The following is a 20,736-nucleotide window of genomic DNA, read 5'->3' as shown; positions in this document are numbered from 1 at the left end:
CTTTTTCATTCTCTCTCATGGCTTCCTTTCCTTCTCCAATCCGTTTGGTTATTGATCCATCTGAAATCTCTTTTCTAGAAAATCCTTTCTCTCACTCTGTCTCTTATGAATAAGTTGAATCTTATAAAAAGGTGACTTTAAATAGACTGATGATTCCCAACTTTGTATCTGCAGGGAAAATATATCTTAGGTGTTCTGACTTCAACATTCAGTTTATTCTTGGACATCTAGATCAGATTTGGAGGGTTTGAATTTAGACTTTTTCTTTTTCCTTTTTGAGTATCCTTGAGTGATTTGCTTAACGTCTTTATCTTGTGCTTTTTTTTTTATGTGCAAAATTCAGGTAAAAATAATATTTACATCTTAGGGTTATACTGATAAATTTAGATACTATAGATAAAATATCTATAACTGCATTTGGAATATGGCAAACAGTTATTACTATTAACTATATTGAGCATTCTTATTTTGTTATTTTACTGTGTCTTATTGAGAGTCCTGTGGATGTGCACATTTCAAGATTTTAAATGTGCCTCTCACTATTGCATTTCCTTCCCTGTCAATCCTAAGTCTCATCCAAGGACAATCTTTATTGTTCCTTTTTTCTTTACTCCCATTTTCAGTTTATCACTAGGTCTTGCCATTTTGGCTATCTTCGGAATTTGTTTCTTTTATTCTTTCACTCACAATACTAATTTTACTCTGGGTGTTTTTATCTCATTGAAACATTGCAAAAGCATATTAATATATACTTAACATATATCTTTGCATTCAAAATTTAAAATCAATATAATTATAATCATTTTTTAAAAATCCCAAATATGATTAATTCTCCCTTATGTGTTGTAGAAAAATGTTTCTGAAAGATTATTAACTGACATTAACCCTATACTAGATATTTCCTTAAAACTCTTGATCTGTCTCTCAATTATATGAAAGTTAATTTATTTTGGCTTTAGGTAAGAATTATGAAGAGTAGAAGAAGGAACATATTTAGGGATTTTGAGTTTCAAATGCATCAAGCATTTAGATTAATGGAATCTTTTCATGCAATAAAGATTTTATTCCATGGGTAATGAGTAAGGACAAGGCTTCTCATACTTAGAGAATTTAGGAAATTTGTTTAGCAGGGGATAAAAGAGTTAGGGGATAGGTTAGAGAATTTGATGGTTCTGAATGAGATCTCTATGTTTGGGGCTCTCTGCTATCTTCCACTGATATGGAGCCAGAATAACAGAAGGAAAGAAAATGAGATAGACTTCTGCAGGTTTTTTTCCTTGAAGAGCTCTCAGGAGGAAAATAATAGGAAATAATTAGTTGCTCCTTGAACACAGGCTATAAGGACTTTAGAAAGTCACATAGTATTCCCAGTCTCAAGATGGTGTAGAATTAGAAGAAGGGTGTTCTCACACCAGTCTGACTGTGGCCCCAGCAGTGGGCTGGGGGCAGACATCGGGTCGGACTGCGGCCCCGCCCACTAACTCCAGTTATACACCGCAGCACAGGGGAAGTGCACTGCAGGTCCTCACCACGCCAGGGACTCTCCAAAATGACCAAACGGAAGAATTCCCCTCAGAATAATCTCCAGGAAATAACAACAGCTAATGAACTGATCAAAAAGGATTTAAATAATATAACAGAAAGTGAATTTAGAATAATAGTCATAAAATTAATCGCTGGGCTTGAAAACAGTATACAGGACAGCAGAGAATCTCTTGCCACAAAGATCGAGGGACTAAGGAACAGTCACGAGGAGTTGAAAAACGCTTTAAACGAATTGCAAAACAAAATGGAATCCACGATGGCTCGGCTTGAAGAGGCAGAGGAGAGAATAGGTGAACTAGAAGATAAAGTTATGGAGAAAGAGGAAGCTGAAAGAAAGAGAGATAAAAAAATCCAGGAGTATGAGGGGAAAATTAGAGAACTAAGTGATACACTAAAAAAAAAATAATATACGCATAATTGGTATCCCAGAGGAGGAAGAGAGAGGGAAGGGTGCTGAAGGGGTACTTGAACAAATTATAGCTGAGAACTTCCCTGAACTGGGGAAGGAAAAAGGCATTGAAATCCAAGAGGCACAGAGAACTCCCTTCAGACGTAACTTGAATCGATCTTCTGCACTACATATCATAGTGAAACTGGCAAAATACAAGGATAAAGAGAAAATTCTGAAAGCAGCAAGGGATAAACGTGCCCTCACATATAAAGGGAGACCTATAAGACTCGTGACTGATCTCTCCTTTGAAACTTGGCAGGCCAGAAAGGATTGGCACGATATCTACAGTGTGCTAAACAGAAAAAATATGCAGCCGAGAATCCTTTATCCAGCAAGTCTGTCATTTAGAATAGAAGGAGAGATAAAGGTCTTCCCAAACAAACAAAAGCTGAAGGAATTTGTCACCACTAAACCAGCCCTACAAGAGATCCTAAGGGGGATCCTGTGAGACAAAGTACCAGAGACATCACTACAAGCATAAAACATACAGACATCACAATGACTCTAAACCCATATCTTTCTATAATAACACTGAATGTAAATGGATTAAATGCGCCAACTAAAAGACATAGGGTATCAGAATGGATAAAAAAACAAGACCCATCTATTTGCTGTCTACAAGAGACTCATTTTAGATCTGAGGACACCTTTAGATTGAGAGTGAGGGGATGGAGAACTATTTATCATGCTCCTGGAAGCCAAAAGAAAGCTGGAGTAGCCATACTTATATCAGACAAACTAGACTTTAAATTAAAGGCTGGAACAAGAGATGAAGAAGGGCATTATATAATAATCACAGGGTCTATCCACCAGGAAGAGCTAACTATTATAAATGTCTATGCGCCAAATACCGGAGCCCCCAGATATATAAAACAATTACTCATAAACATAAGCAACCTTATTGATAAGAATGTGGTCATTGCAGGGGACTTTAACACCCCACTTACAGAAATGGATAGATCATCTAGACACACAGTCAATAAAGAAACAAGGGCCCTGAATGATACATTGGATCAGATGGACTTGACAGATATATTTAGAACTCTGCATCCCAAAGCAACAGAATATACTTTCTTCTCGAGTGCACATGGAACATTCTCCAAGATAGATCATATACTGGGTCACAAAACAGCCCTTCATAAGTATACAAGAATTGAAATTATACCATGCATACTTTCAGACCACAATGCTATGAAGCTTGAAATCAACCACAGGAAAAAGTCTGGAAAACCTCCAAAAGCATGGAGGTTAAAGAACACCCTACTAACGAATGAGTGGGTCAACCAGGCAATTAGAGAAGAAATTAAAACATATATGGAAACAAACGAAAATGAAAATACAACAATCCAAATGCTTTGGGATGCAGCGAAGGCAGTCCTGAGAGGAAAATACATTGCAATCCAGGCCTATCTCAAGAAACAAGAAAAATCCCAAATACAAAATCTAACAGCACACCTAAAGGAAATAGAAGCAGAACAGCAAAGGCAGCCTAAACCCAGCAGAAGAAGAGAAATAATAAAGATCAGAGCAGAAATAAACAATATAGAATCTAAAAAAACTGTAGAGCAGATCAACGAAACCAAGAGTTGGTTTTTTGAAAAAATAAACAAAATTGACAAACCTCTAGCCAGGCTTCTCAAAAAGAAAAGGGAGATGACCCAAATAGATAAAATCATGAATGAAAATGGAATGATTACAACCAATCCCTCAGAGATACAAACAATTATCAGGGAATACTATGAAAAATTATATGCCAGCAAATTGGACAACCTGGAAGAAATGGACAAATTTCTAAACACCCACACTCTTCCAAAACTCAATCAGGAGGAAATAGAAAGCTTGAACAGACCCATAACCAGCGAAGAAATTGAATCGGTTATCAAAAATCTCCCAACAAATAAGAGTCCAGGACCAGATGGCTTCCCAGGGGAGTTCTACCAGACATTTAAAGCAGAGATAATACCTATCCTTCTCAAGCTATTCCAAGAAATAGAAAGGGAAGGAAAACTTCCAGACTCATTCTATGAAGCCAGTATTACTTTGATTCCTAAACCAGACAGAGACCCAGTAAAAAAAGAGAACTACAGGCCAATATCCCTGATGAATATGGATGCAAAAATTCTTAATAAGATACTAGCAAATCGAATTCAACAGCATATAAAAAGAATTATTCACCATGATCAAGTGGGATTCATTCCTGGGATGCAGGGCTGGTTCAACATTCGCAAATCGATCAACGTGATACATCACATTAACAAAAAAAAAGAGAAGAACCATATGATCCTGTCAATCGATGCAGAAAAGGCCTTTGACAAAATCCAGCACCCTTTGTTAATAAAAACCCTTGAGAAAGTCGGGATAGAAGGAACATACTTAAAGATCATAAAGGCCATTTATGAAAAGCCCACAGCTAACATCATCCTCAACGGGGAAAAACTGAGAGCTTTTTCCCTGAGATCAGGAACACGACAGGGATGCCCACTGTCACCGCTGCTGTTTAATATAGTGCTGGAAGTTCTAGCATCAGCAATCAGACAACAAAAGGAAATCAAAGGCATCAAAATTGGCAAAGATGAAGTCAAGCTTTCGCTTTTTGCAGATGACATGATATTATACATGGAAAATCCGATAGACTCCACCAAAAGTCTGCTAGAACTGATACATGAATTCAGCAAAGTTGCAGGATACAAAATCAATGTGCAGAAATCAGTTGCATTCTTATACACTAACAATGAAGCAACAGAAAGACAAATGAAGAAACTGATCCCATTCACAATTGCACCAAGAAGCATAAAATACCTAGGAACAAATCTAACCAAAGATGTAAAAGATCTGTATGCTGAAAACTATAAAAAGCTTATGCAGGTAATTGAAGAAGATATAAAGAAATGGAAAAACATTCCCTGCTCATGGATTGGAAGAATAAATATTGTCAAAATGTCAATACTACCCAAAGCTATCTACACATTCAATGCAATCCCAATCAAAATTGCACCAGCATTCTTCTCGAAACTAGAAGAAGCAATCCTAAAATTCATATGGAACCACAAAAGGCCCCGAATAGCCAAAGTAATTTTGAAGAAGAAGACCAAAGCAGGAGGCATCACAATCCCAGACTTTAGCCTCTACTACAAAGCTGTCATCATCAAGACAGCATGGTATTGGCATAAAAACAGACACATAGACCAATGGAATAGAATAGAAACCCCAGAACTAGACCCACAAACGTATGGCCAACTCATCTTTGACAAAGCAGGAAAGAACATCCAATGGAAAAAAGACAGTCTCTTTAACAAATGGTGCTGGGAGAACTGGACAGCAACATGCAGAAGGTTGAAACTAGACCACTTTCTCACACCATTCACAAAAATAAACTCAAAATGGATAAAGGACCTGAATGTGAGACAGGAAACCATCAAAACCTTAGAGGAGAAAGCAGGAAAAGACCTCTCTGACCTCAGCCGTAGTAATCTCTTACTCGGCACATCCCCAAAGGCAAGGGAATTAAAAGCAAAAGTGAATTACTGGGACCTTATGAAGATAAAAAGCTTCTGCACAGCAAAGGAAACAACCAACAAAACTAAAAGGCAACCAACGGAATGGGAAAAGATATTTGCAAATGACACATCGGACAAAGGGCTAGTATCCAAAATCTATAAAGAGCTCATCAAACTCCACACCCGAAAAACAAATAACCCAGTGAAGAAATGGGCAGAAAACATGAATAGACACTTCTCTAAAGAAGACATCCGGATGGCCAACAGGCACATGAAAAGATGTTCAACGTCGCTCCTTATCAGGGAAATACAAATCAAAACCACACTCAGATACCACCTCACGCCAGTCAGAGTGGCCAAAATGAACAAATCAGGAGACTATAGATGCTGGCGAGGATGTGGAGAAACAGGAACCCTCTTGCACTGTTGGTGGGAATGCAAATTGGTGCAGCCGCTCTGGAAAGCAGTGTGGAGGTTCCTCAGAAAATTAAAAATAGACCTACCCTATGACCCAGCAATAGCACTGCTAGGAATTTATCCAAGGGATACAGGAGTACTGATGCATAGGGGCACCTGTACCCCAATGTTTATAGCGGCAATCTCAACAATAGCCAAATTATGGAAAGAGCCTAAATGTCCATCAACTGATGAATGGATAAAGAAATTGTGGTTTATGTACACAATGGAATACTACGTGGCAATGAGAAAAAATGAAATATGGCCTTTTGTAGCAACGTGGATGGAACTGGAGAGTGTGATGCTAAGTGAAATGAGCCATACAGAGAAAGACAGATACCATATGGTTTCACTCTTATGTGGATCCTGAGAAACATAACAGAAACCCATGGGGGAGGGGAAGGAAAAAAAAAAAAAAAAAAAAAAAAAGAGGTTAGAGTGGGAGAGAGCCAAAGCATTAGAGACTGTTAAAAACTGAGAACAAACTGAGGGTTGATGGGGGGTGGGAGGGAGGGCAGGGTGGGAGGGAGGGCAGGGTGGGTGATGGGTATTGAGGAGGGCACCTTTTGGGATGAGCACTGGGTGTTGTATGGAAACCAATTTGACAGTAAATTTCATATATTAAAAAAAAAAAAAAAAGAAGAAGAAGGGTGTTCATATGCTTAATAGTGGCAGGAAACTAAAAAAAAACGTTCAGTCCTTCATAAATTTTCCTGTATTGCAATTTGCTGTAGAGATATAAAAGTGTCTTAAGGCTTATACAGAGAACCACTGAACTGTAAGAGTTCTATGGGAAGAGGGACAAGAGATCCCACAGCAGAAAAGCACAGAATAGGTATTTGAGGATATGAAGAGATGATGGATATTTTGATAATGTCAACTCTGATGGATACTGACATTTCTTTACCTCTTAATACACTCAAAGTGCACAGATGTACCAGAATTAGGATGAAGCTGGGTTGAGGGCGACAGCACAGATATATGTTAATGATTCACTAGAATGAGGTGGTGGAGTTGTTAGGTAGGGAGGGAAGACACTGATGTTAAGTTGAATTAAAAAAATGAATTTTTATTTTTTTCAGAGTTTGCAAGTAGAATTTTTGTTATCTCAAATAATGAAAATTACTCAAGCCATAATTTTAATCCTTTCTATCACTCCCTTTTACCTTCATCATAAAATTTATGCTTCTCAGTGAGCATATGGAGATCTTTCTAATATTTCCAGTATTAATACAATTTACCTAATTTCTTCTATTCTTCTAGTGTACTTTTACTGGATGCTATCTTACTCCCCATAGTATGTATATACCTCTATGATATACAATGGAATATTAGGCATAAAAATGAAATCTTGACATTTGCAGCAACATGGATGTACCTACAGGGTATAATGTTAAGTGAAATAAGTCAGTCACAGGAAAACAAATTACCATATGATTTCACTCATATGTGGAATTTAAGAAACAACAAGTGAATAAACAAAGAAAAAAGAAACAAAAAAACTCTTAAATACAGAGACTAAACTGGTGATTGCCAGAGGAAAGGTGGGTGAGGCCTGGGTGAAGTAGGTAAAAGGGATTAAGAGTACAGTTACCTTGATGGGCACTGAGAAATGTATAGAATTGTGGAATCATTATATTGTAAAACTGAAGCCAACATAGCACTGCTAATTATACTTTAATGAAAAAAAAAAAAAGGATAGTATATCATAGTGATAAAGAGTACAGTCTATAGAGTCAGGCTGCTGGTTTCACATTTCCTGATTCAATTAGCTTCACTTATTTACTAGCAGTTCCTATAAAAAGCCATGCTAAAAATTATCTGTGGAAAAACAAGGTATTTTCTTTAAACTGAGCAAGTTTTAAAATGATTTTATGTATAAGATCATTAACATATAAGCTGATTGGGGTAAAAATTAACTGATTTTTTTGAGACTGCCTTTAACATTATGCAGGTGTGACTGATTCTATTGTCTTCCTGTGGGCTAATGTCTAGTAAGAGGATGTTTGCTTCCTGTGCTTTATACACTGTCTTTGAAATAAGAGTATGCTGTTCCCCCTTCTCCTTTCCTTTATAGCATTAGTTTCCTCCATAATACCTACTTTCATGGAATTATTGTGCATACTGATTGAGATAATTCATGCAGAGTGCCTGGCAGATAATAAGTTAAAGCCACTACCTCTTTTCTCTCCTTCATTTTCTTCCTCCTCCTCTTTTTTTTTGTTCCATAACTTCCTCTAATACTTATGCGAATGTGTGAGGGCACTAATCAATGGCATTACAACTATTGTGTTTTCTTTTCTGAATTCTTTATAAAGCTTGTGAATTTCGGTGCCTCTGATAACCTGTTCAATGTTCTGTAAAGAAATACTAAGAGCAGAGTTCAGAGAGGCTGCAATTTTGGACATGAGGTAACAGGTATTTCACATTTCTTTCTCAACTATCATTAGGTAATTAATTAAATGAGCAGTTATTTTGTAAATAGAGTCTATATCTTTTGTTTTCCCTCTATTCCAAGGACGAAAAGGATTTCCTAGGTAAAAATTTGTTGATGAATGTTTTTACTTATTCTAGCAATCTGTACCCAATGAGAAACCTAGAGGTGTGCTTTTCTAAGGTCTGGTGAATTGAAGCATGGTATTTCTATTAAGACAGTAACAAATAACAGCATCAGACTCCTACAGATAGGAAATTACCTTGAATTATATGCATCTCTGCAGAAAAGGAGCACTAATCATGCTCAGGGGGAGAAATAACTGATAATCAAGTACCCTTTTAGACAGAATCATATAGGAACTGACCCTTTTGAACCAAACTGAGAACATTCTTAAAGCTCTCAGTGCTTCACTGTGGCGCTAACTCAGAGCATTGTCCCAGATTCCCAAACTCTCCTTTCATTCTAATCACCAATTTATTTTCTGTGATCTTGGAATATTAAGTGAGTGTTCTGGTAAACCGCTTTAATTTAGGTGTATTTTCAATTTAGTGTAGTTCAAAGAATATTTGTATTTAGAAATTTTTTTTCTTTCAATGTTTGTTTATTTTTGAGAGACAGAGCATGAGTGGGGGAGGAGCAGAGAGAGAGGGAGACAGAGAATCTGAAACAGGCTCCAGGCTCTGAGCTGCCAGCACAGAGCCCAATGCGGGGCTCAAACCCATGAACTGTGAGATCATGATCTGAGCCAAAGTTGGATGCTTAACCGACTGAGCCACCCAGGCACCCTGGAATATTTGTATTTATAATTAGCTCATTGATCACTATAGACAACATTGCTAATAATTTGGCACTGTGATGAAGGCACAATTACAACTTGGTATAATATATATTTGTTGGTAAGTGTGATGTTGTGGGTCAGGTCACTTCTGTTTGTTCCTACTGTTTTTATGACTACTCATGAATTAATTAAAAACATGTACTGAGAACCTATGGTATGATTGATACTGTTATAAGCACTAAGGCCAAAATGAGTAAAAAAGTACTGACTCATCTCTACTGATGTGTGTATTAAATATTTCCAGTGAGTTCAATCCCTTAAAATTTAATTTTTCTAAAATAAAATAATATTACAAATAACTACTTATAACATTATAAATAACTATTTGGTTTTTTTTCAGAGATATCCAAATTAATTTATTTCCATCTCATATTTCAATAGACAAGTCTGATTTTTTTGCAGAGACCAAGGAGCTAGAATGTTAATTGAAGAAAAACTGAAATTACCAAATAAAAATATACTTACTCTTGTGGAAGGTAATCATGACTTTAGATGACTCTAGGATCCTGATGGTTCCAAAGATGAAACTGAAATTATAAGTGGAGTCAAATATGTGCACAAATGCCCCTCTCATGGAGACATACACATTCACAGACAATGTTTTACTGCAGGTAGTGTTCTCTGAGTTGCCCAGAAACTCTTGTTAAAAATTCTATTCCACTTTAGTGACACCTGGGTGACTCAGTCGGTTGAGCATCCTACTTTGGCTCAGGTCATGATCTTAAGGTTGGTGAGTTCAAGCCCCACATGGGGCTTGCTCTTGTCAGCACAGAGCCCACTTCAGATTCTCTGTCCACTTCTTTTTGCCTGTCCCCCACGTATTCTCTCTTAAAAATAAATAAAAACATTTAAAAAAAAAAAGACCAAAAGAAAATATTCTATTCCACGTTAAACCTAGGAAAAAATTTCTTATATAGCAGACCTGAAAAAAAAGTCATTTATTTTAAATGATGAGAAATCTAAGGTGATTTTTAGAAGATTTTGGTGGATGATTTTTTATTTCTCTGGGCAAAAATAGACTTTTACACAGTGAAGTAACATAGATGTTTTATTATCTCAGACTCATATGGATGTGCAGGAGCTCTCTATGTGGGTAAATAAAGGGTCCTAGGTAACCAAGGTTCAAATATGACTAATGATTATAATATATGCTGAATTTTGGCAAAATACCTAATAGAGGCAGCAGTGGGAATCATGTCCTTGGAGACAATAAGGTGAAACAATTTTATTAGATACATTCTGAGTGCAAAACAATACTTTTCTGATGAAACGGTATTTCTGGCTACTCTTCAACTCATAGATAACAAAATGTTAACAAAAGACAAAATTGCTTTAGGTCTGTACTTTAAGTGGAAAAATGTATAAATATACTTGAAAGTAGTATATATATAATCAATTTCTCAATTTATTGTAAATACTTTTGCATGGTAAAAATATAGATTTGCATCACAATATACTCTTTATGGACCAACCTTTATTTGAAAAAGCTTCCCATATTTAACTATTATAAAGTTATATGTTAAAAATCTTATTTAAAAAAATAAAAATCTTATTGTATATAAATATCATCCATTTCTTTAATTACCAGCATTATTATCAGAAGAGGAATTTCTGAGGCAAAGGCCACTTATATTTTAGAATTTTGAGAGGCACCTGGGTGGCTCGGTTAAGTGTCCAGCTTTGGCTCAGGTCATGATCTCACGGTTTGTGGGTTCGAGCCTTGCATCGAGCTCTGTGCTGATAGCTCAGAGCCTGGAGCCTGCTTCAGATTCTGTGTCTCCCTCTCTCTCTGTCCCTCCCTGACTCACTCGCTGTCTCTCAAAAATGAATAAACATGAAACAAAATTAGAATTTTGAAGTGTATTGTCACACTTTGCTTCCAATGTGTAATGCCACATAACATTCACAAAAGTGTATGGGTCCCTCGCCACTGTTGGGATTGTAAGGGAATCCCATCCTTATTTGGTTGATTTCTGAGTCAATTAGAGAAAGTAGGCAATTAAATGGTTATTAAAGTATCAGTTTTGTTACAGATAGAGATGTTAAAAATATGACTTTGGACATTCCAATAAGAAATCACTGTTTAGTTTAGTCATATCTATCAGGTATTGCTAGATCCAAATCTGTCCCATCAACCAGCGTGGGTAACTTTTATCGAATGACTTCAAGCAGTCTGAAATCTAGTTGTAGAAAAGACAACTTAAAAGAGGAAAGGGAATAGGATAGATCTAGCATACCCAGATCCTTGTTCAAGATCTACTTGTCAGATAAGTCTTGTCAACAACAGGGGAAGGATAGGTATGAGACAGGCCAAGAGAATTGCACACATGAATTACTGAAAAAAATCTTCAAACTTTAGAAATAAAGCAGGAAAATGCCTGTCTTTGCAATGTCATTTTATAGACTCATCTAAATATTTAATTATTCAGGAAAATATACTTTGTTATTTACTCTTTGCTTAAAGTCCACATACCTTGAAATGACACATTGACTATAGATTTCTGTTCAGTGGAAAAGATATTCCAAAGATTGCAGTTTTATGGCACTATAGGATATTAATCTGTTCAGTATCTAGTAGATACTGAACAGTAGTCTTGATTATAGTGTTTATTCCTTTAAAATATTTTTTAATGTTTATTTATTTTGAGGGAGAGAGAGATACAAGCAGGGGAGGAGCAGAGAGGGAGACACAGAATCTGAAGCAGGCTCCAGGTTCTGAGCTGTCAGCACAGAGCCTGATGTGGCGTGACAACTCACAAACTGTGAGATCATGACCTGAGCTTAAGTCGGACGCTTAACTGACTGAGCCACCCAGGCACTCTTTAAATTCTCCTTTTAAACAAAGTTACTATCTTACTGGTTTAACTAGTTGAATAAAATATTTTGCAAGTGTTTGTTGAATAATTGTATGAATCATGTATTTTTTAAGTTTTTGAGAATTATTCTTAATGCATCTCCACATGAAGATAATTATGAAGAGTAGGGAGTATATATTTCTTCCTAATATTCATCATATTCACTATATTTCTAAGATATTCTTTTAACCAATTGACTTAAAATTAAGCCTCTGGTTAACAAAGCATATGCTTATACCCCTTAAGAGAGAAATCAGCTCTCTTTAAGGCAGAACATTCCACCTTCCCAGTTATACTTTCCCATTGCCAGTTCCTTTGAACATCTTTCTGGGCCTATGTCGAACATTTTGGAATTGACTTCAAGTCAGAGTACCAAATAAATATATTAGTAAGGCCACCCTAAACCTATAATTGAAAACTTACCTTCTAACATTTTCCCTGTATCAAGTATTTAGGTATGTTATCTTTTTTCTTTTTAATTAATTAAATGTAAGACAGGAAATCATCAAATCATTTTAGGCAATTAATTAATTTAGATTCAAGTTAGTTAACATATAGTGTAGTATTGGTTTCCGGAGTAGAATTCAGTGATTCATCACTTACATATAACACGCAGTGCTCATCACAAGTGCCCTGTTTAATGCCCATTACCCATTTAGCCCATATCCCCACCTACCTTCCTTCCAGCAACTTTCAGTTTGTTCTCTATAATTAAGAGGCTCTTATGGTTTGCCTTTCTCTCTATGTTTTTGTCTTATTTTTGCATCTGTGTTCATCAAGGATATTGGCCTGTAGTTCTCTTTTTATGTAGACTCTATTTGGTTTTAGGATCAGGGTAATGCTGGCCTCATAGAATGTGTTTTAGGAAGTTTTTCTTCTATTTCTATTTGTGGAAGAGTTTGAGAAGAATAGGCATTAATTCTTCTTTAAATGTTTGGTAGAATTTGCCTGTGAAGACATGCGGCCCTGGACTTTTATTAGTTGGGAATTTTTTTGATTACTGATTCAGTTTCTTTGTTGGTTACCAGTGTGCTCAAGTTTTCTGTTTCTTCTTGTTTCAGTTTTGGTAGTTTATGTGTTTTGAAGAATTTGTACGTTTCTTCCAGGTTTTCCAATTTGTTGACATGTGATTTTTACATTATATTCTGTTATAATTGTTTGCATTTCTGTGGTGTTGGTTGTTATTTCTCCTCTCTCACATGTGGCTTTATTTGGATCCTTTCTCTTTTCTTTTTTGATGAATCTGGCTAGAGGTTTATCAATTTTATTAATTTTTTCAAAGAACCAGCTCCTGGTTGCATTGATCTGTTCTGTTGGTGTGTGTGTGTGTGTGTGTGTGTGTGTGTGTGTGTGTGTGTGTGTGTTTTATTTTCGAGATCATTTATTTCTGCTCTAATTTTTATTATTTCCTTTCTTCTGCTGGATTTCACCTTTGTTGTTGTTCTTCTAGCTCCTTTAGATGTAAAGTTAGGTTGTTAATTGAGATTTTTCTTCCTTCCTGAGTTAGGCATGTATTGCTATATACTTCCCTCTTGGGACCGTGTTTGGTGTTCCCAAAACTGTTGTGGACTGTTGTGTTTTTTTGTTTCTTTGTATTTTTAAGTTATTTCTTTGTTTTCCTGGTTGACCAATTCATTGTTTGGTAGCAGTTCTTTACCCTCCAGTGTATTTGTGGCTTTTCCAAATCTTTTCTTGTGGTTAACTTCTAGATTCATAGCATTATGGTCAGAAAAGTTATGTGGTATGATTTCAATATATTTGTATTTTTTGAGGCCTGTTTTGTGACCTAATGTGTGAACTCTTCTGGAGAATGTTCCATGTGCACTTAAAGTATTTTGCTGTTTTAGAATGGAATGGAATGGAATGTTTTAGAATTTAGAATGGAATGTTCTGAATGTAATACACACATCAGTAGAAATGGGTCAGTACCTGTTTACTCTTTTTGATCTTAGTACTCATAGCAATATCGATCATATCATAGGTTCTCAATACATATGTTTTGAATTAATTCATCATAGAAACCGTCATAGAACCGGAACAAACAGAAGTGACCTGCCCCACAACATCACGCTTACCAACAAATATATATTTATACCAAGTTGTAACTGTGCCTTCATTAGAGTGCCAAATTTTTAGCATTTTATAAGTCCATCTGGTCCAGTGTGTCATTCAAAGATGTTGTTTCCTTGTTGATTTCCTGCTTAGATGAAATGTCCACTCATGTAAGTGGAATATTAAAGTCCTTTACTATTACTGTGTTTTATCAATTACTTCCTTTTTGTTTGTTTATATATTTGAGTGCTCCATGTTGGATGCATAGATATTTACTATTGCTACGTCTTCTTGTTGGATTGTCTCCTGTATGATTATATAATGCCCTTCTTTGTCTCTTTTTACAGTCTTTGTTTTAAAGTCTAGTTTGTCTGGGGGTGCCTGGGTGGTTCAGTCAGTTAAGTGACCGACTTCGGCTGAGGTCATGATCTCATGGTTCGTGGGTTTGTGCACTGCGTCGGGCTCTGTGCTGACAGCTCAGAGCCTAGAGCCTGCTTCAGATTCTGTGTCTCCCTCTCTCTCTGCCCCTCCCCTGCTTGTGCTCTGTCTCTCTCTCTCTCAAAAAAAAAAAAATAAAAATGTTAAAAAAAAATTAAAGTCTAGTTTGTCTGATATAAGTTTTGCTGTTTGGACTTTCTTTTGACCTACGTTTGCATGATAAGTGTTTCCCTGCTCCCTCTCTTTCAATTTGCAGGAATCTTTAGGTCTAAAATGAGTCTTGTAGGGAGTACCTAGATGGGGCTTCCTGCATTTTGACATGCTATGTCTTTTTATTGGAGCATTTAATCCATTTACATTCAAAGTAATTATTGATAATACATTTGTTGACATTTTATTACTTGTTTTGCCATTGTTTCTGGAGGTTTTCTGTAATCTTTTCTAGTCTTTGTCACTTTTAGTCTCTCCTTTCCCTTAAGCCAAGGCCTAATTCAGAGTAAGGTCCTAACTGTCTTCAATTCTCTGATGGCTGAAAGAGGTGAGGAAGCTTCAAAGAAAAAGTTTGACCTTAGCAGAGGTTAGTTCATGAAGTTTAGGAAAGGAAGCCATCTCTATAACATAAAAGTGCAGGGTGAAGCAGCAACCACTGATGTGGAAGCTTCAGCAAGTTATTGAGAAGGTCTAGCTAAGATAATTAATGAAGGTGGCTACACTAAACATCAAATTTTCAATGTAGATGAAACAGCCTCATATTGAAAGAAGATGCTGTCTAGGATTTTCAAAACTAGAAAGGAAAAGCCAATGTCTGGGTTCAAAGCTTTAAAGGACAGGTTGACTCTTTTATTAGGGGCTAATGAAGGTGGTAACTTGAAGTCAAAGGCAATGATCACTGACCATTCTGAAAATCCTAAGGCCCTTAAGAATTATGCTAAATGTACTTTACGTGTACTCTATAAATGGTACAATAAAGCCTGGATGAGAGCACATGGATTTGCAATACGTTTTACTGAATATTTTGAACATATTGTTGAAACCTAGTGCTCAGAAAAAAAAGGTTTCTTTTAAAATATTACGCTCATTGACAGTGTATCTGGTCACCCAAGAACTCTAATGGACATTTCCAGTGAGATTAATACTGTTTTCATGCCTGCTAACACAATATCCATTTTGCAGCCCATGGATCAGGGAGTAATTTTAACTTTCAAGTCTTTAAGAAATACATCTCATGAAGCTTGGGCTGCCATGGAGAACGATTCTTCTGATGGATCTTGCCAAATTGAAAACCTTCTGGAAAGGATTCACCATTCTAGATGCCATTAAGAACATTTGTGCTTCATGGTAAAAGGTCAAGATATCAACATGAACAGAAGTTTTAATAGATGTTGATTGTCTTGAGGGGTATGAGCCTTCGGTAGAGGAAATAACTGCAGATGTGGTGGAAATAACAAGAGAACTATAATTAGAAGTGGAACCTGAAGATGTTACACAGTTGCTGCAATCTGATGATAAAACTTACCTAGACATAGAGTTGCTTCTTATGGACGAGCAAAGAAAGTGTTTGTTTGTTTACGAGAGAGAGAGAGAGAGAGAGAGAGAGCGAGAGAGAGAGAGAGAGAGAGAGCGCGCGCAAGCAGGGGAGGGGCAGAGAGAGTGAGAGGGAGATAGAATCCCAAGCAGGTTCCACACTGACAGCACAGAGCCAGACGTGGGGTTTGAACTCACGAACTGTGAGATCGTGACCTGAGCCAAAACCAAGAGCTGGAGGCTTAACCAACTAAGCCACCCAGATACCCCAAAAGTGGTTTTTGAGATGGAAGCTACTCCTAAGGATGATGCTATAAGGATAGTTGAAATGAGAACAAAGGATTTAGAATATTACATAAACTTAGGTGATAAAGCAATGGCGGATTTTGAGAGTATCGACTCCCAATTTTGAAAGAAGTTATGGGCGAAAAGTGCTATCAAATAACATCACATGCTATAGAGAACTTATGAAAGGAAAAAAGTCAATTGATGTGGCAAAATTTATTGTTGTTCTACTTTAAGAAATTGCAACAGTCACCCCAACGTTTAACAACCACCACCCTGATCAGTCAGCTGCCATCAACACTGAGGTAAGACCCTCTATCAGCAAAAAGATTATGACTCTCTGGGAACAGTGATGATCGTTAGCATTTTTTAGCAATAAAGTATTTTTAAATTAAGGCATGTACAGTGTTTTTTAAGACCTAATGCTATTGCACACTTAATAGACCAGAGAATAATGTAAACATAACTCTTATGTACACTGGGAAACCAAAAATTCATCTGACTCACTTTATTATGGTACTTGCTTTATACAATGGTCTGGAACTGAATCCACAATATCTCCAAGGTATCCCTGTATATTACCTTTACCAGAGACCTTTAAAATTTCAACTTGGAGGATTCCCTGTAGTATTTTTTTTGTAGGGAAGATCAAGTGGTAATGATTTTTCTTATGTTATGCTCATTTGGAAAGTCTTAATTTCTCCTTGATTTTTCAAAGGACACTTTTGCTGAATATAGTATCATTGTTGCCATTTTTTTCTTTCACAATTTTGAATATACAGTCCCACTCCCTTCTGGCCTTCAAAGTTTCTGCTGAGAAATGCCTCGATAATCTGATAGGAGCTCCCTTGTGTCTGACAATATTTTGCTCGTGCTGCTCTCTAGATTCTCTCTTTAACTTTTGACAGTTTGTTTATAATGTCTGTCAGGGTGGGTCTCTTTGAGTATCTTATGTAGACTTCTTCAAGCTTCTAAAATTTGTGTGCCCATTTCTTTTTTTCAGATTTGGAAAGTTTTCAGCCATTATTTCTTCAAATTTGCTCTCTGCCCTTTCATCTCTCTTCTCCTTCCGGGACTCTCATAACGTATGTATTTGTCCACCTGATGGTGTCTCATAAATCCTTTGGGCTCTCTTCACTTTTCTTCATTCTATTTTCGTTTTTGCTCCCTGACTCAAAAATTTTTTATTGCAGTATATTGACACACAATGTTACATTAATTTCAAGTGTACAACATAGTCATTCAACAAGTCTATATATTGTGCTATGCTCACCACAAGTGTAGCTACCATCTATCACCATATAATGCTATTATAATGCCATTCACTATATTCCCTATACTGTGCCTTTTATTCCTGTGATTTATTCATTCTGTAGCTTGAAGTCTGTATCTCCAAGTTCACTGATTCATTCTTCTGCTTGAATAAGATTACTATTTAACCACCCTAGATAATTTTTAAAAATTCAGTTGTTATATTATTCAGGTCCAAAATTTCTGTTTGGCTCTTTTTATAGTTTCTGTCTTTTTGTTGATATTTTCACTGTTGTTCATGAATCCTTTTCCTGATTTCATTTAGTTGTCTGTATTCTTATTCAGCATCTCAACACTGTTATTTTGAATTGTTGGGTAATTCAGCATGTTTCCTTAGGGTCACTTGTTGGAGATTTAGTTTGGTCTTTGAGCCATCATTCCCTGTTTTTTATTTACTTACTTACTTGTTTATTTAGTATTGTGCTCTTAAAATTTGGACGTTTGATGTTTATTTATTTTTGACAGAGAGAGGGGGAGAGGGAGAGAAGCAGAGAGAGATGGAGACAGAATCAGAAGCAGGGTCCAGGCTCTGAGCTGTCAGCACAGAACCTGATGCAGGGCTTGAACCCATGAACCGTGAGATCATGACCTAGGCCGAAGTTGGACAGTTAATTGACTGAGCTGCCCAACTGCCCCAAACTTGGGCATTTGAAAAAGAATGGAGTTTGGAGTTTGGATGAAAGATGCTAACATTTTTGTATATGTATAAAATGTCTATGGAAGGACATATAAAAGGACACATAGTGAATGGCTCTATGGCAGGCTGAATAGCAGGGGAAAATGGTGAGGAAGAGACTTATGTCATACTGTTTATAATTTTATTTAAAATTTTATTTTATTAACACTTGCATGTAGTCCATGTGAAAAAAGAGGGATGAAATAAAATGTATACCATAAAAAAAGAATGAAATTATCTCCAGCAATACAGATCAATATCAACTATTTTAAGTAACTTCATTCAGATATAATTCATATAATACATGACTACTAGAGGAAATAGGAAATGAAGATCAGAGTAGTGCGTGACTGATCAAGGAAAATTTACTGAAAGAGATCATTTCTAGCTTGTTCTTGGAAGACATTTTGCTAGTCATAATTATCAACTTAAAAATAATGATGCCTAGGAGTGCCTGAGTGTCCCAGTTGGTTGGGTGTCTGACTGTGGCTCAGGTCATGGTCTTGTGGTTCATGAGTTCGAGCCCTGTGCTGGGCTCTGTGCTGACAGCTCAGAGCCTGGAGTCTGCTTCAGATTCTCTTGTCTCCCTCCCACTCGTGCTATATCTCTCTCTCAAAAAAATAAATAAATTTAAAAAATGATGCCTCAAATGTATTTCATTCACATTCATATTACCTGTTGGTGGGAACCAGAGGAAATATACAATGATAAACAAGTATACACTAATACACTGAAAACGATATGACATTTGATGAAGGACATTAAGGAAAGTACAAATAAATGGAAAGATATCTTATGTTCATGGACTGGAAGTCTTAATAATGTTAAAATTTCCATACTATGAATGGACAGTGATCTGTAGTGATCTACAGAGTCACTGGAATCCCTATCAAAATCTCAATGGTACTTTTCTAAACATAAAAAAAGAAGAAAATTGTCATTAAAAAAATCTCCTATGGAATGGGAAAAAATACTTGCAAACCTAGTATCTGATAAAGGGTTAATCTCCAAAATATGTAGGGGACTTTTACAACTCAGTTGCCACAAACTCATTATATTACTTTAATGAGGAAAGGCACATATTTATTGTCTTTCATACAATAAAAGGGAAGGTAATGATATGAGGGTAGATTTCATAATGAACGTTAAAAGTTTTTTGAAAGAAGCCTACACTGACAAATTTTGGATGCAGCCAAGTTGACTAGACTATTAAGAGGAAGTATTTCTGAGTGTCTTCATTCTTACTTTGATAGGGATTTCATTCTTTTGATTGAATTCTTGAAACCTTGCTTCACTTGCTTGTTTCTCAGGATATAAATAAAAGGGACCACAGAATTAATGAGTACTGATACTCCTTTATTAATGGTCACTCCTTCTTTTGCTGAAAACAATCTAGATGAAGATATAGCCACCACTGGTGATAGAAATTGCAATTATGTAGGAAGAGCAGATGGAAAAGTTTTTTTTTGTTTTTTCTGTTGAGGAGAAGGAAACCTGAAGATAGTCTGGATGATGTAAATACAAAGCTGCACCACAGAAATGAGGGCCATGATTAATGTTAGTGAAGCACAGGTAATGATCATTTTCTCTATGTACTATGTATCTTAACATGAAGTTTTTAGGAGAGAGGATGCATCAGAGCCAAAATGATCGATGACAGTGGAGTTACAAAATTCTACCTGAAAGTCCACACAACATCGAGTAAACACAACAATAAATCAGTCAGGCAACAGCCAAGGATAAGGATAGTACAGACCCTTTGGTTCATGATGGTCACATAATGCAGGGGTATACATTAACCACAAAATGATATGTGACATGGCAACCGGGAGAAAAAATTACATTGCTCCAAAAATTATGACAAATATATTTGAGTAGCACAAGCATTGTAAGTAGTGGTATTATCACCAGTGGATATGCTATAAAGGAATCTGGGAACATAAACACTTGTGAGTGAGACTTCTAAGAATGAGAAATTTCTGAGATAAAATACATGGGAATTTTAAAATGAGAATCAATAAATGAAAGCATGATGATAGTCCAATTCCCTATTATTCTCAACATGTATGTGATAAGTAGAAAAATAAAAAGAACCTTCATCTCTGAATTATCAGTCAATCCCAAAAGGATGAATTGGTTTCAGCATGCTGTATAGTTTCTCATTACTAACTTCTGACTTCTCTCCAATCTGCAAGGACAATTTGAGAAATTGAATTTGATGAGAGAGGGGTCTCTCAATACCACATGGTAATGAATAATGGGTGAAACATAAAGTCATGCCAGATGATATGTGATTTTTTTTTTTTTACTTCTTTCACTTAATCATGTACATTGTCAGTATAATTTTGGCCCTGTCTTTGTTGCAATTAGC

The 20,736-nt window shown here is 36.2% G+C and overlaps 1 pseudogene; it reads right to left on the bottom strand.

Annotated features, from left to right (window-relative positions):
- Nucleotides 1-19,606: 19,606 nt before the first annotated feature.
- Nucleotides 19,607-20,528, bottom strand: LOC102952154 (annotated as a pseudogene).
- Nucleotides 20,529-20,736: the final 208 nt, after the last annotated feature.

Source organism: Panthera tigris, chromosome B4, assembly GCF_018350195.1.
Source record: "Panthera tigris isolate Pti1 chromosome B4, P.tigris_Pti1_mat1.1, whole genome shotgun sequence".
In the NCBI taxonomy this organism is placed as follows: Eukaryota; Metazoa; Chordata; class Mammalia; order Carnivora; family Felidae; genus Panthera; species Panthera tigris.
The sequence above is the reverse complement of the archived record's forward strand: the minus strand, read 5'-3'. Positions and strand labels throughout refer to the sequence as shown.